Below are 15,218 nucleotides of genomic sequence, written 5' to 3'. Positions count from 1 at the left end.
AGATGTTCTCGTCAGAAGTCATCTGTCTCTATTATGAAGACGCCCTGGCCTTCCGCTGCAGAATGGTCTAAAACAATCCACAAGAGCAGACCTCTTCTATTTGCATGTGACCCCAGCACGCATCTTGTTCTTGAATTTCAAGAATAGCCTCTCCACTTCCGATGAGTTTCAGATGGCACTGTGATGTGACTGCAACACTTGGCTGCCACTTTGGGCTCTATTATGAGTCTTGCCAGACTCAAAGGGGCGTGGTGGCAGCAGTCTCCTGACCGCCCTATTACGATTAGGGGGGTCGGTCCACCATTGCCCTGCCTCAGCTGCCAGAGAGCCACCGTTCCCTAGCGGTGTTGCGGCGATCATGAGGCATCATTATGCTTTGCGGGACCGCCGCAGTCCCGCAAAGCATGTTAGGAGTTTCTTCTATGCCATGGTATTCATGGCAGTTCCCCCTTCATGAAAACCCTGGTGGAGAGGAAACAAAGGTGACCCTACAGGGCCCTCTTGTGCCTCTGCGCCCTGGGGTGAATGCACTGGGGTACAACATGTGCCCCCCTGTGTGCATGCATTGGCGTTCCCATTGTGATGCCCATTTTTAGAGGCACCACCTTGAGAATGCCAAAAAATAGTCCACCACACAGGAGGAAACTCCTAATCTGGCAGGCGGCCGACCACAGGGCCGATTCGGCGCCGAATCACCAAGCTTTTAATCAGGCCCAGAGTGATAGTCTGCTGGATGTGGCCAAGACCAATTAATTTTCAGTTTTGTGCCTTAAATGGTTAAGGTACCACGCAAAAGTATTTGCAATAGAAGAGCCACTATTTCTAAAGTGAATGTACAAAGAGACTATTTATACAAATTCATTCCATTTCGGGTTGAGTAAAAAAAATTATTTAATCTAATAAAGTGTTTTGGAAGAAACCACTATAAAACGATGTATATTTTGCAATAAGCTAATTAATTGAATTCGTTTTATGTTATAGCAATTTTCTGTTCCCAAACCCCTCAGAGGCATTCATGTACTTATCTACAATGGATTAACTGAATCTTAGATTAGCTTGAGAGAGCAGCATGAGGACATTCATAGCTCAAGATTAAGAATGTCTTTCTTTCTGATAAAATATAGTGTTGCGTGTTTACTTTCTACATTTGGAGGGAAATTGTTTGGGCTAAAATTGCCAAGACAATTCCTCCTGGGTTTCTTGATTTAATAATCCTTTAACCTCAAGAGTGGCTGTTTGTGTTATCTTCGTTTATTTAGGCCTACAATAGTGATGTTTTCCTTACTCTTGTGTGAGATTTTAACAAGCTCTAGTGCTGTAGTTTAGATTATACATTATTTTGTTTAAGAGACAGACAGACATTCCTGCTTTCTAATGACAGCAGTACTATAAGTAAACTTGTTTCACCCCTATTAGATTTCTAGACTTATTATTTAAAAGCCTGTTGACCGAAGAATTTGGCAGTCTTATACAAAAGATGTTACAGTAATCGATGCTGTAATGTGTTTAAATGTGGCTACAAAGGAGTGTTTGCAGTTAAGGAAACACTTACTCTGTAAAAAGCTTCAACGTTGTCAATTTTTTTTCCAATTTGAGGTAGAATTATGGTTTTAAACAAATATTGCAATGATTTTCACAAACAGATTTCTGATTTCAGTTGTCATATGACATATCCCTTCAGAAAAAATACTTTAAAAAAGAACAAATAGACGAGAATACAACAAAAAGCCATCTATATAATAGTTAGCTAGATTACAACATAAAGAAATGTACAAAACAAAATGTTAATGTGTGAAATGCATCTAACAGTTCAGGATACAGGACATATGACTATGTTTCCTATACGCAAAAGAGTCACACAGTTGAGGCATTTTACTCTTTTTATCACAATCTCCCAGTACTGTACAACATCGACCAGATGTCATTCCTTTCAGCATACTGATACTAGGGTAACGATTAAATGTATAATTAAAGAAGATGTGTCTCCTAAAAATCTCTACGATTTATGGGCTGAAACACGGATGAATACTCTGCTTAGCAGACTGCCAGCTGTTGTACCCCTAGAGTGTACATGCAATAATTTAAGCAATCATACAGTTGTGGGTGATTTTCTTTTGGTGGCAACTACACCCATAGGCTAGCAAAAAGATGACTTCTTGAGGTACACAAGTACAAGCTACTCAACGTTGTTACAATCAATCCCTCTTAACTAAAATGACAACTTTCTTGAAGTGTTCTTCTACATGTCCCTAGACTATTGACAGTATTTGTTTCGGATGGGTGAATTGATACATTATTTAGGTATACTATGTCCCAGAAAAAAATTGAATTGGAGAGTGACAATTCATCGGATCACAGCTCGATCTGTAGGAGTGGTAGCAGGTTAGAAACGTTTATGATCAGCTATGGAGGCAGAGCAAAGGGTAAAACGCTCACTGCACTTGCAAAAAGGTGGAACTAATAGTTCTCTATATTGATGGAACATTCTGTGGACATTTCAATGAGAAGTTTAATATGTAAAGTACTGAATTTGCATCATTCCAGTTCTCGGAACATAATTTGTTTAGAATTTCACCACTTTGAAGTCAACTCAGAATTGCAATATGTGTGTCTTTTTTTCACATTAGTGATTTTGAGTGGTGCAGATCTAACCATATCCTCCCTCACGTGATGCAAAGGAATTCATCATTACCTAGAGCCAAATCCCACCAAATAGTACGTGAGCTTGAACTTTGCTCATAGTATATTCAAAACAAGTACATTTGACAACCTGCGATTGTTGGGCACCTAAAAAAAGCTTTAAAACGTTACTTTGTAAGTAAAAGATTAATCTTGTCAAGCAGAGGCATGCCAAGACTGCCACTCCAAAAAATATAAAAGGGTAAACTTTTGCAGACGATTTCATAATGGTTCTAAAACACATCCCACGTAAGGAGCAGTAAATCTTAAGAATGGAAGATGCTGCCTTAACTTATATCCGGGTTCAATGCCATTGCCAGATGGGTTAGATGAGGCACAGCTTCAAGAACGTGTCCTCAATAGACTATTGGAAGTGTCTCTTCATTCTAAAAATCTCAGCATCTTGATCTTCACATTGCTCATAGACCCCGCTGTAGGTCATGAAAAGCAAGTACATATAAGCAATGTCTCCTGAGTGTATGCTAGAAGACAAAATTGCAACTAAACAAGTTTTGGAAGCACTGTATCAAAATCTTGCAGTTTATTTAGCATAGTTAATAGCTAAATGATTAAATGCAGGTGTGCATAAATGCTTGAAGCTATAGTAGGCCAGAACCTGACTCGTGCCAAACTGGACACCAAAATCAGCTCTAACAAAATGCTTAAAACATGGCCATACCAGCACTGCACTGCTGAAGACTGTGACTAGAATAGGACCCTGAGAGGATGGTTTGGTCATGAGAGCTTATGATACTCCAAAAGCAGCCCCCAAGTCTGCTATCTACCAAGGAATAGCCCGATTGAGAGAGTGACCAGTCCCGCCCTTGACATGACCCCTATACAGCTCTATGTTAATTAAACAAACTTTAACCTAGACATTAATGCACAATGTACGTGAAGATATAGTTTGTATTCCATACGAACCATCCATGGGAAGGAAATATGTAGACTCTAAATGTTATAATAATTTTCCAATCCAGTAGGATGGTCTGCAAGGACCAATGTTGGGTAGACGACTTCGGTGACTGAGGAGTATAAACAGTCTTGCTGTCATGCTCAAACTGAGCCAGCTATTTGCATTCCACAATTGATTGTTGTGAGTGTTGGACTTGGCCCTTTTGGCAGGTTCAGCCCGAAACATTTTGCTTTTGCCTAGCCTGTTTCTGTAACCTGGTGTTGATGAGTTTAGGTCGCTACGCACTTTTTCACTGAGGTCCAGTGTGAAGTGCGTGACCTCTCTGTGTATGTGTGGTGAGTGGCCTGCCCTCCCATAGGAATGCATAGGGAATATGTGTGTCCATGGTAGTTTCTGATGTGTGGAGAGTTCAGGGTTGAGTTTGGTATGTGCGAACTCGTGTGATTAAATGCTGCGCGATGATGTGTGTGGATTTATTGTGTCTAGTGTGAAAGTGCCACTTCTAGAAGTTGGCATGTCTGGGCAGTGGATGTGAATTGGCTGTCTGGCTTGTGATTGGCTGGAGCTGGCTGGTGTGCCTGGCTCCAGGAGTCAGGATGGGTCTGCCCCGGTGGTGAATGGAGACATCTGCATGGTTATAGGAGGAAGGAGTGCACCTGGGACCTGAATAGGGCTGGGCCTTCCCTCCACAATGCCGGCTCCACCCCCTGTGGTGCATCTGATGTCCCTAGCCTGGCCAGTGAAAGGGGGAGAGGGGGAGAGCAAAACAAAGTGCTCAGGAGTTCCCCATAACTAGTTGGTGCTGGTTCTCCCATTGCCTGCAACCTGTTAAACAAAGGGATTGTGTGTATAAAAAGGGGCTGTGACCCCATGAAAGGTGTTCTTGTTCCTGACTTGAATCTACCAGGGGCGTGCTGCTGCTGGGGCCCAGGGGAAGGCTTGCCTCCCTGGGCCCTGCTCAGCCCCTGGATGCCTGGAGGAATCTCCTTACTGGGAGCTGTGTTGCTCCATCTTGGATGCCCAGGACTTGTGCAGACTTTTTACGCTCTGGGAGTGCTTTATCCTTAGCTCTCCCCCAGGAGGAAGGAGCGCTTCTACTGGCCATGGCAGCGCTGGGCTGCAGCTTGTGTGAGGGAATCCCGACGTGGGGATCCCCCTCCCTACCGCTATAGAGAGCAGGTGCCCACCCTTCATTGTGGCTTGCTGTTGTATTCTGAACACGGGTGCCACCCCGCTTATTGGAGCCTATTTTTGCGGGTGCCTACCCCGCCGAGTATTCTATGTTCGAGGGGGCCTACCCCTCATTTCTGCTGCTTCATTATGGGTGCCACCCGACTTATTTAATTGATTATGTGCGCGGGTGACCACCCGGAGACTTTGCCCGGATTAGTAATTTTAAATCACAGCGGGTGCCCATCCCGCGTCTCACCGCCGCAGCCCAAGCCGCCTTTCAAACGTTGCCGGGCCGCTGCAAATGCGACCCGGAAGTCAGGCACCCTCGCTGGGATATGGGCGTGGCCTTCAGAGGCCTGAGGAAGTCCTGAGGAAGCCGTGCCGCGAGGAGGAAGTCCGGTGATGTGAGGCGGAGCTCCCGGCTGGAAGGGAGAGCCTTGCGTATTGCAAAAAGACCCCGGGTCCCAGAGGGGGCCGGGTGAAGAGAGGATGCCGGCGCCATGTGAGGACGACGCAGGGCTGTAGGGGGAGCCCGTGGTTGCTGCTGGTGAGAAGAGTGCCCTGGGTCCCCGGGTAAATTGGAGACGGCGGCCAAGGCCGCCAACGGCAGTGCGGGGCTCCCAGGAGTCCCGGAAAGCCCCACAGGAGAAGTGCTGCTGTCCTATGATGAGGAGGAGTCCCCTGTGAGCAGCCCTGTAAGTCAAAGAAGGGCTGGGGGGCTCCATGGGTGTTACTGTGCGTGCCGAAGTGGCACTGGGGGGCAGATGGTGCTTTTGGTGGTCCCAGTGCAAGGTACCTGAGTCTTGAGAGGCCCCGTTTAGCAGCGGACCGCTCCAATGTTATGTCATCGTTATTCAGAGCCTCTGGGCTCTAACGTTGGGGCACATTTTGTTTAAGGGCCCCAGTGGGGGTTCCCACGGCCAGTGGTACCCTTGCCGCCACGTGAGGGGGGGCAGTGACTGTTGCAGAGAGCCCTGTGAGGGGCCCGTGTCTTCCCCGTGGATGCCTTAGTGCTTGGGGGAAAGTTATTCTATTTTAGGGACACCGAGTTGTTCTAAAGCCTATAGGGCTCCCATGTTTGGCACAGGTTTAGTTAAAGGGCCCAGTAGAGTCCTCAGAGGTCCGTGTCACCCCAGTTCACACGCCAGTTCTTGTCTGCAATGGCACAGAGTTGTTCTAGGGGCCAGTTGTGTGCTCCAGGGGACATTTATTTCTTAAAGGGGCCAGAGTGGCACAGGGGCAGGGATTGTTCTTCAGAGCACCGTGGATCCAATGTTTTGGCGCAGTTTTGTTCTAAAAGGCTACTGAGAGCCCATGCCATACTTATTACTTTCACAGCTGCCCAGCAAGTAGGGGGCAGCTGCACCGTTTAGGCGCCATTGGAGTGAGAGTCCCAGAGAGCCCCAGAGATGGCACAGAGTTGCCAGGCTTTCCACAGCTGCGCAGTGCCAGCTGCAGCATTTAGGCCCCGTGTGATGGTTCTCAGCTGCCCAGCAAGAAGTGGGTGGCTGTAACGGTTAGGTTTGCGCCGGTGGCACACCACTGACTGGCGCTGCATTGGCAGCGTACCCTGACATTCTGGACACAGGGCATTTGAGCCCCTTCTTGAGATGGCCAGGGGGCTGGTATGGGGATAGGGCGCAAGGTCCTAATGTGATTGATGTGTTCTAAATGTGGTGCTAGGAAATGTATTGTTTACAGTATGTTTTGCGCACCCTGTGTTTTATACTAATAAACTGTGGTTTATGATTATGAGGTTATGTTGCATTCCATGTGGTTATGCTAGTGAGATTATGTTTCACTCTGTGATTTTATGATTATGAGGTTGTTTTACCTATGTAGGTTTGTGTTAGTGAGTTTACATAATGTATTAATGCCGGTGAGGTTGGCACAGGATGTAATTTGCGCCTGAGGTGACTGTGCATAATGTAGTTTATGTTACAGGTTGAGGTGGAGTACAATAATTACCAGTAGTTACTGGTTGTAGGTTTATGATCTATTTTTGCTTGGACCAATTTCTGCTAAGTACTGATTCTGACAGTGGCCCACGTGGCCCTGTCCTGTGTAAATAATCCCTTGTGAATATTGCCTGTGCCAGTTGGCACAATGTATATTGTGTGATTACTATCTGATGTGTTTTGGGAATACAAAAGTTATTTTTATATAACCTTGTGTGGAGTTCCTTTTGTAGTGTGCCTGGGATGTTGTTGCTGTGTGCATGCACAAATGTTTTACACATTTCCTCCGGGATAAGCCTGTCTGCTCGTGCAGCTACCAAGGGGGTGAGCTAGGGTTATCTTTGGCGTGTAACTCCCTTGACCTGACTAGAGTGGTGGTTTCTGCCTGGCTTTGGGGCAAGCCTTAGCCAACCAGAAATCCCAGTTCTAACAGTGAGTGAGATTTAGAACAAGTGTAATGCCCAACCTCCACTTGAGCATTTAGATTGCATGTCAAGTTGGAATATGATGGTATACTTTTTGTCGATTACATTGACGGAAAAGGAACACTGGAGGGTGTTCTGTTATTTGATAGTGACAATGACTTTAGGCTTATCTTCAGGAGAATAATAGGTATTCACGATTTATTTAGAGACACTGCAAGACAGAAATGAATACGGTGTTTGGGGGGCGTGCGAGTACAAAAAGGCAACCAATTTTGGAAATCCGAGACTGGAAGCTCATTTTCTCTGAAAAGGCTGGTAGTGCTAGGTTATCTCTTATTTTGATGTTAGGTCATGTCTCCTCTGTAGTTTGCTGATGGGTGCAGTCCTTGAAAATCCTGTAGAAGAATTAATAATTGATAACATTTTATGCTGGAAATTGACTCAAGAAATCCTTGCAGTCTGAATAATGGGGCCGTCCATGATCGAATTTTAAGGAGTGGTTGAAATGTGTTATTTGTTTTTCTTCATTCTTTATTGCTGTTGTGTAGCAGTGATCTGACTTGGTGCATTCTCTCTTGCGAAAAGATTTATCAACCTTGTGATTATTTTATCAGATTTTAGATGTGTTCGCAACAATAAAAAAAAACAGGTGATTCCAGGCTCTCGTTAAGGACAATCCATAGCCCTGTGAAGGCTTAAGAAGTGGTATTGTTGTGTTAGATTAATTTAGGCTAGAACTCACTTCATTTCTGAATGTTTGCACATTTAAAAGTACTTCACGTTTGAGTTGACAGAACATAAATAAGGGAACATTTACTAAACGACCCAAGGCAGTTACTTGTCTTGTTTCAATCAACCTGTGATATGTAGAAAGTGATTCAAGCAGCTGCAGCTGATGAGAGTGCAATAAAAATGTAAACAGAGTCCACTGGTGTCACAGACCATGACGTGTAGTAGGATTGCGCGGTGCCATGCCAGCACCAACACTTAAGTTTGTTTATGGGACTCTAAATAACCTCACTGTCCAGGATATTTGATGTTTTCCACTAACAGGATAAGAAAGTTGTGCTTTATTACTTTCTATCCGTGTTTGTTTTGACTGCCTGACTAGCACAATGACTTAATAAAGGAGAGGAGTTGGCCTAAAGGCCTACCTCGAATCTGGCGAACTGGGTTCGAATCTCGACAATGACGCTGAACATCCTGTGATTCTGGCCAAATCATAATCGGCCACATGCATCAAAGTAAGGTTTTACGATTCCTTAATTGCAATTTTTAGGGAATCGCAAAATAGGATGCATGATTTAAATCGCATAATATTTGCTATTCGGTAAAAATCGCAATTTTTACAGAATCGCAAATATTATGCGAATTCTAATTTGCGATTTCGCTATTCCCATTGATTCCTATGGGCCAAAAGGCCCATAGGAATCAATGGGAAGGCATTGACATTTTGTGAATTTCAATTAGCGATTCGCAAAATGTTAATGCATTCCATGGGTGCAGGGGGGGTCCAAAGCACCCCCCATGCACCCCTGCAATGTATCTTGAAGTGCATGTTTCACACACACATGTCCTAAGGACATGTGTGTCTGTAACATGACAGTGTTTTAAAATGCAATTTGAAGCATTTTAATACATTTTCGCAAATTACCACGAGGTTCACCCTCGTGGTAATTTGCACCTCCTAATTGCGAATTCGCAATTTGAAACACAATCATGCATTGCTTTTAAGGAATCGCAAATTTGCGATTCCTTAAAAGCAATCGCATTTTTGGAAATCGCTAAAAATAGCGAATTTCACAAAAATGCATGATGCATCCCAAAAACCTATTTAGGAATCGCAAACGGCCGAATTTACCGATTCGCACCGTTTGCACTTCCTAAATAGGTTGATGCATGTGGCCGAATATCTTCCCATGCCTAACAAAAATGAATGTAACTGGTGCTATGTAAAGCGCTCTGATACCCGGTTCGGGTCAAGTTTGCGCTATAAACTCTGCAAAAAAAAAAACAGAATGGCCCTCCCGGCCCTGTTTTTGATACCTCCATGTCACTGCCATTAGCAGAGGTGGACGTGCCTGTTACTAGCAGGAGCAGGATCTCGGGTGGCCACTGACCCTTGGAGTAGCCATTTGCAGGCTCGGCGCCCCGCGGCCCATCTTGTGCACTGTATTTAGAGGGTGACACTCACTCATGTGAGTCGACTAATTTATGCAGGCTCCTGTTTACCTCCAGCAAGGAGAGGAAACATCGAATCACTGTAGCAGGTCTGTTTAACACTGAAAATCCTGAAACCCAATGCTGCTTCGGGTTCAGGGCCTTTTCGTACACCGAGAAGTGTAGTGGTCATTCACCCTGGGGTGTTACATGACAAACAGGTCTATGTTTACCTTCCAACACTCCCTAGGCCTAATGTGCCTTTACCAATGTACAAAGGCCAGGCATTTGTTAATGTAAGATTACTCCTACATTTAAAGCTAATTTCTTTCTTTTTTGGGATTAACAAAGGATCCCAGGAGCATCCAGAGAAATATGCACCATAGGACATTACAATGCTGAGTATTTATGTGGACTTTCAACAGAAGGATATTTATGTGTATGGAAATGTGATGCAAGTGCCCGTTTACACTAGTAAGTGACTATTTAGCACACCTAAGTTGAGCATAGTTGTTCTAGATACTAGTTTGACTGTATGTGTCTAACTTCTAGATATTCTGTATATAAAACAGTTACGTTCTGTGTGGGTGGTGATCTAGTGGCATCCATATATTTATACAAAATCACAAAGGTCTTTCTCCCAAGCCGCCTTTCTCCGCTGGTATATTTCCCTCAACTTCCACTAATTTTTTAAGCAACCCGTTCTCTTTCTCTGGTCTGTAGGTGGACAGCACCCTTTCAAAAACTTTGTGAAAGAGCAAGACTGTGAGCACTCATATCATAGTGAATCAACAATGAATGAATGAACTGCCATCTGTGGAGCACAACAGCTGCTTCCAATGGAAACGTCCCTGCATTAGCAAGCAAAGTCAAAGATTTCCTGGGCCTAGAATCAGGGCACATGTTGAGGGTACATCGAGTACCCACTCTTTTCACATATTGAACGCCATCTTAACAGCCAAGAGGTTGGGCCCCGCAGACATATGCTAAACTTGTCCTGGTGTAATTTTCAGACACCGGGCATGATCCATGCCTGCACATTGTCTACTTCCGTTCGGAACAGCAACATGCAAGTGGGAAGGGAGGCTGTCAGATTCCAGCTGGGCCCATGACAAAGGGTTCATCGGGCATCTTTTTACTGGAGTATCCTGGCTTGGAACTATCAGGAGCCTAAATACAATGAAGGGGAAATAAAGGTGCACCGGTTATCACTTGACAGGTACATTAGAGAGGCAGTCTTTTGGCTTTGTTCAGTCCATGTATATAAAACATATGCATGAACTGTGAGAATGTCAGATGGGTTGGTCTGCCCAGTATTTACACAAATAATTTAAAGACCACTATTTTATTTCCTTTATGGGGCTGCTCATCGGAATTTAGAGTGTCAGGGCACTTTACATCACACGTACACATTGATCATAAATCAAATGTGCGTAAATAAATCTATAGGATGTGTTACAAAAGACAGTGATGGTTAAAAGGTGTAGGAGTCACATACCCTTCAGTGCTCATTGTACCATGTTGGAAGGATTACAATTTATGAAAAGCAACGAACCAAAGGATCTTTGTGTAAAAAGCAGTAGCCCATTAACCTATCTACATAAAATACAAATCTATCACCTGCATGTTACATGATGTGCTCGTAGGAGACATATTAAAAACCCTTTATGCTACTTTGATTCAAAACTGGGACTAGACAAAGCACAGATCTCTTCAGCTTATACATTAACCTCCAGAGTTATCATACCATTATAATTGTTCCCTGACATATATTGGGCACACAAAGGTCTCTGCAGCAGGTGCCTTAGCTTCATGAGATATTTTAAAAAGTATACTTTGCAAACAATTAAGCAAGACAGATTTACTGCCACCTCCTTGTTGCCAATTTCTTTGTGGCAGTGTTTAAAAAAAGTAAATGTATAAAGTTAAGGCCAAAATGTTGCACCTGAGTTCTGTCACTGTTATTGGCACAACCGGACACAAAATATGAAATATTGAAATGTGCTCAAATATACTCATGGAAGACCTGCTAAACTTGCTTGAGGTCTTTTAGATCTGATGTCAATTCTTGTGATGTCACTTCCTGTGAGGTCATGGGTTATGATGCCACTTACTGTGATGCCATGTGTGTTGTCACGCGCCGTGATATCACATACTGTGATGTCATACACTGTGATGTCACTTGCATACTGCCTAACTTGGATAGTCCCCCCCTTACTTTTTTTGGACTTGTACCCTGCCTATAATTATCTGAAAATGGAGGGCTTAAGCCCGTTTCTGAACATGGCTTTTGAGTCGACCTTTCTCTTTTCTAACGGCAGCTCATTCCACAGCTTTGCTGCCAGTAGCAAGAAGGAGCAATAACCCCACAGGCTTTGCAGACTCCGGGCATGCAAAGCAGTCCATGATTAACAGAGTGAAGAGCTCTTGCAGAAGTATATTCACAAAATCTGCAACTAAAATAAAGAGGCCCCTTTTTCTGGATTACTCTAAACGTGACCAGCAAGGCCTTGAAGCAGTGTTTAACTTGAGCCAGTGGTTGCAGGTGTGCGACACCAGCACTTGTATTAGGAACTGGCAACTATTTTTCCCATATCAGATATTTACGGAGTGCAAGAGAGGGAAAAAACACAGATCAGAAAGACAAGGAAGAAAAAGATGGCAACACCGACTTAAAGAGAAAGGGGAACTTGCAAGTGTGAGAAAAAGGGTCAGGTAGTAGATTAAAGCTACCAAAGCTTCGAGCACCGACACTTTCTTTCACAAACTAAGCACTGCCTTGAAGTTGATCCTTCTATTGACTGGCAATCCGTTAAGTTGCTTCAGACCTGGGCGGATGGCCTGCCTCCTAGGGCAATCAAGAATCAGACGTGCAGCAGCATTTTGAACCATCTGTAATGTATTTATTAGTCTGGCAGAAATTCCTAAATATAGCAAATTGGCATAATCCAATCTAGAGATCACTAGAGCATGCACGTTTAATTTCCCGTGTATGAGCTAGTAAGTTTTCTAGGGTCTTTTTTTAACAATTTCAGTGTAGCAAAACAAGTCGCTGTAATTGCCTGCAGTTGGTGTTTGAAAGAAATGTGACATCATTCGAGAAATTAAGTAGATGAGGGGCTGACTATTATAGTACAATGCGGTGCATCGCCTCAGAGTGCAAACTACACACTGGAAAAATTATATTAACTACACCCTTTTAAGTGGGAAGTATAGACGCTCAGAGACTTTTGTCCTTGCATTCAGACTTCATAAAAAACATGAGTATATGTGCAAGAGTCGTATGTGTGCTTGTTTAAGCAGGGAGATGACAGACTGCTTCAAATTAGTTTTTGTAGTAACTAATCTGTTTAAAGGCAGAGATTAGCCTGTGGTAAAACTGCTCAGATTCATACTTTGTAAATTCAAACCCAGAGTGACTTCAATTCATCAGATGTTGCCCTTCGTCAGATTGTAGGGGGTGAGTAAAGTGCAGGCAGGTGAAAATCGACAAATGTGGCTACATACTGATATGCTCAGGTTTTTAAAAGCAACCCCGGAAGTTTCGTGCAAATAGATGCGCTAAAAGGGGCGTTCCGCGTGTAGAGCCATCCTGAAGCCATAATGAAAAAGAGAAATGCCACTCATTAATGAACATCAGATACCATTTAAATAACAATGAAAAAAATAAAGTCAGCGCGAGGCATTAGTCATAGCGTTCTCGCATAACTTTCTGCTTGAGGGCAGGGGACCAAAAGCACCGCTGTGGTAGCGCCTGCCTTAGAAGTGCCGTCCAAGGCGGCGCGCAGCGGGTCCTCCCTGCACCGGGAGCCGGCGGCGGCAGAGGGAGCAACGGGTGCAGAGTGCGGGAAGGAAAGTGACAAACAGCGGGGCTCGCCCTGGGGCGATGACAGGGCGTGAGCGAGACGCCGCCCGCGCTCTCAGCTGAGAGGCACGGCAGCTCAGAAGCACGTGTACTGTAGCGCCCAAACTTCAGCCTTGTACGGGGAGACGCGCAGTGCTGGGCATCGCGCACAACCGAAACTCCGAACTGTGAAAGCGTAACATCTAATTCGACCATCTCGGGAACATAAACACACACCCTATGCCCCCAATAACTAGTGTTCGTGGACCCATGTCTAAGTGTCCCAATTTGTAACTCAACTATGAGCTTTAATTTCAGAGTTTCAGCTGGTCCAGTAGTCATCCTAGGGAAACCACTATATGTTCAAGTTTCCTTATCTACAGTAGTAATATCTAAAAAAACAAAAACAACTTTCGAGCATTTTTATCAGCCCGAAGGTGCCGAAAGGGGGCTTTTGTTCGGATGCTGCGCTATATTACAGCGTCGCCCTCACTACGCCCCGATGCATTTAGTCCCATAGTGTGAACTCCCACGGGTGGTCAATGCGCCTTCAGTGACCAAGACTTACCTCGCACCAGCGCACAGAGACGGCTGTAAACTTCAAGGACCCGCTGCCCCAGAGAGCGCAGTCCTATTGCTCAGCCTCGGGGCATAGTGTATTTGCCCCGCAGCTCTAATCAGCTACTATTACTGCAAACACACCCTGCTGCAGAGACCCTTCCTGATTCCTTTCCAGACACTGCTGTGCGGACTCTATGATGATAGAAACCCCCTTCCGAACTTATCAGAAACTAGTGCACCGACCTCGGTCAAAACATACCGGAACACTAGTCGGATAGAGCCAGCCTGTGCAGACCCGCCGTCACTCCACTGCCCGACACGCAGCCCGCCTGTCGCACTGACGGCATGAGCCATTCACCCCGAAACCTCATTAACAGGCGAAATGTCTGCACCGCAAGCAATCATTGCAGCCCATAACTACGACAAACCGGGAGGGTCAGACCCACCCAGCAGAAAACCCCAAGCTGCAGACCCCCCGCTTGGCTGCCACAAGTAAGACCTGTCCCTTTTTAATTGCAATCAACAAGAAAACTTTAGTGCATGTGCATGAACTGGAGCCGAGACATGAAGAGGTGTCAGGCACACAGAGAGGTGAGGCAGAGCACACACAAATAGCACTGTGAAGAAGAGGTGGATTAAGGTCATTAACATCGGCTCAGGGGGCGCGTGGGGAGCACTTACCTGTAGAGTGTGACGATTAAATCCCCGCACGCTTAACCATGAAGGCTTCTAAGCCGCTGCATTGCTGGGAAGTTCTTGGAGTGAGTCTCTCAGGGAGTGCAAAGGGGGAGGTAGCGCTGTCCTTATTAGTCTCACTCCCTCTGACACACGCACCCAGTCAGGGGTCCCTCCCACTCAGAGGAGGAAGCACATTGCGAGACGAGACAGGCAGCGCACGCTCTCAGCCGGCGCACAGCCTCTGCCTGAAGCGCTAGCAGTGCTTCGCGGCGCTGGGGACACCTGGCAGCACTCGTAATGCTGCGCGGCACTTCTGCGGTGTTGGCTGCCCGTGCTGCACTTAACCGCAAGGGATAAAAAAGTAGAAAAGGACCCGACCTCACAGGCACGTAAAAACTGCTCGAATGTGGAAATACAGTTTTATTAGCCTCAGGCCCGTGTAAGTGTTGTTTTTTTTTTACAGCATAGGAGCTGAACCAGCAGGGGGAAAAGCGGACAGGGTGAAATATATAAATGGAATGCGCTACTGCGTGAGGTTTATAATTGTGATTGATTGCGAATATTCAGTGGCCACGCTTACAAGAAGAGAGCTGTCACTTCATTTCAAAAAGAAAAAAAAAACAGGCGGCCGGTATGCTGCATGCACTATCATTACGTCTTGGGTATAAAAATCCCATACACGTAACATGAGCCAGTAATACCAGCTGTCAATTTCAGTGATAGTGATTTCGCTGCCCTAGGAAAGTGATGCACCTTTTGGGCGATAACATTATCATACTTTTAGCATGACCCTCGCTACGTGCACTGGTTCCGCTGCTGGAACT

General features: G+C 45.2%; 1 protein-coding gene across 1 annotated transcript in view; it reads right to left on the bottom strand.

Moving 5' to 3' along the window:
• The window catches only part of LOC147707467 (collagen alpha-1(XIX) chain-like), a 1,668,057-nt gene extending 1,653,402 nt beyond the window's left edge, over positions 1–14,655 (bottom strand). Inside the window, exon 1 of the mRNA XM_086925649.1 lies at positions 14,398–14,655. The gene's annotated coding sequence lies outside the window, so the exon portion shown is untranslated. The remainder of the gene's footprint in view (positions 1–14,397) is intronic.
• Between the last annotated feature and the right edge of the window lie 563 nt (positions 14,656–15,218).

This window comes from Lissotriton vulgaris, chromosome 6 (assembly GCF_964263255.1).
Source record: "Lissotriton vulgaris chromosome 6, aLisVul1.2, whole genome shotgun sequence".
Lineage (NCBI taxonomy): Eukaryota > Metazoa > Chordata > Amphibia > Caudata > Salamandridae > Lissotriton > Lissotriton vulgaris.
Note: the sequence above shows the minus strand (reverse complement) of the source record. Positions and strands in the feature narration are given on the sequence as shown.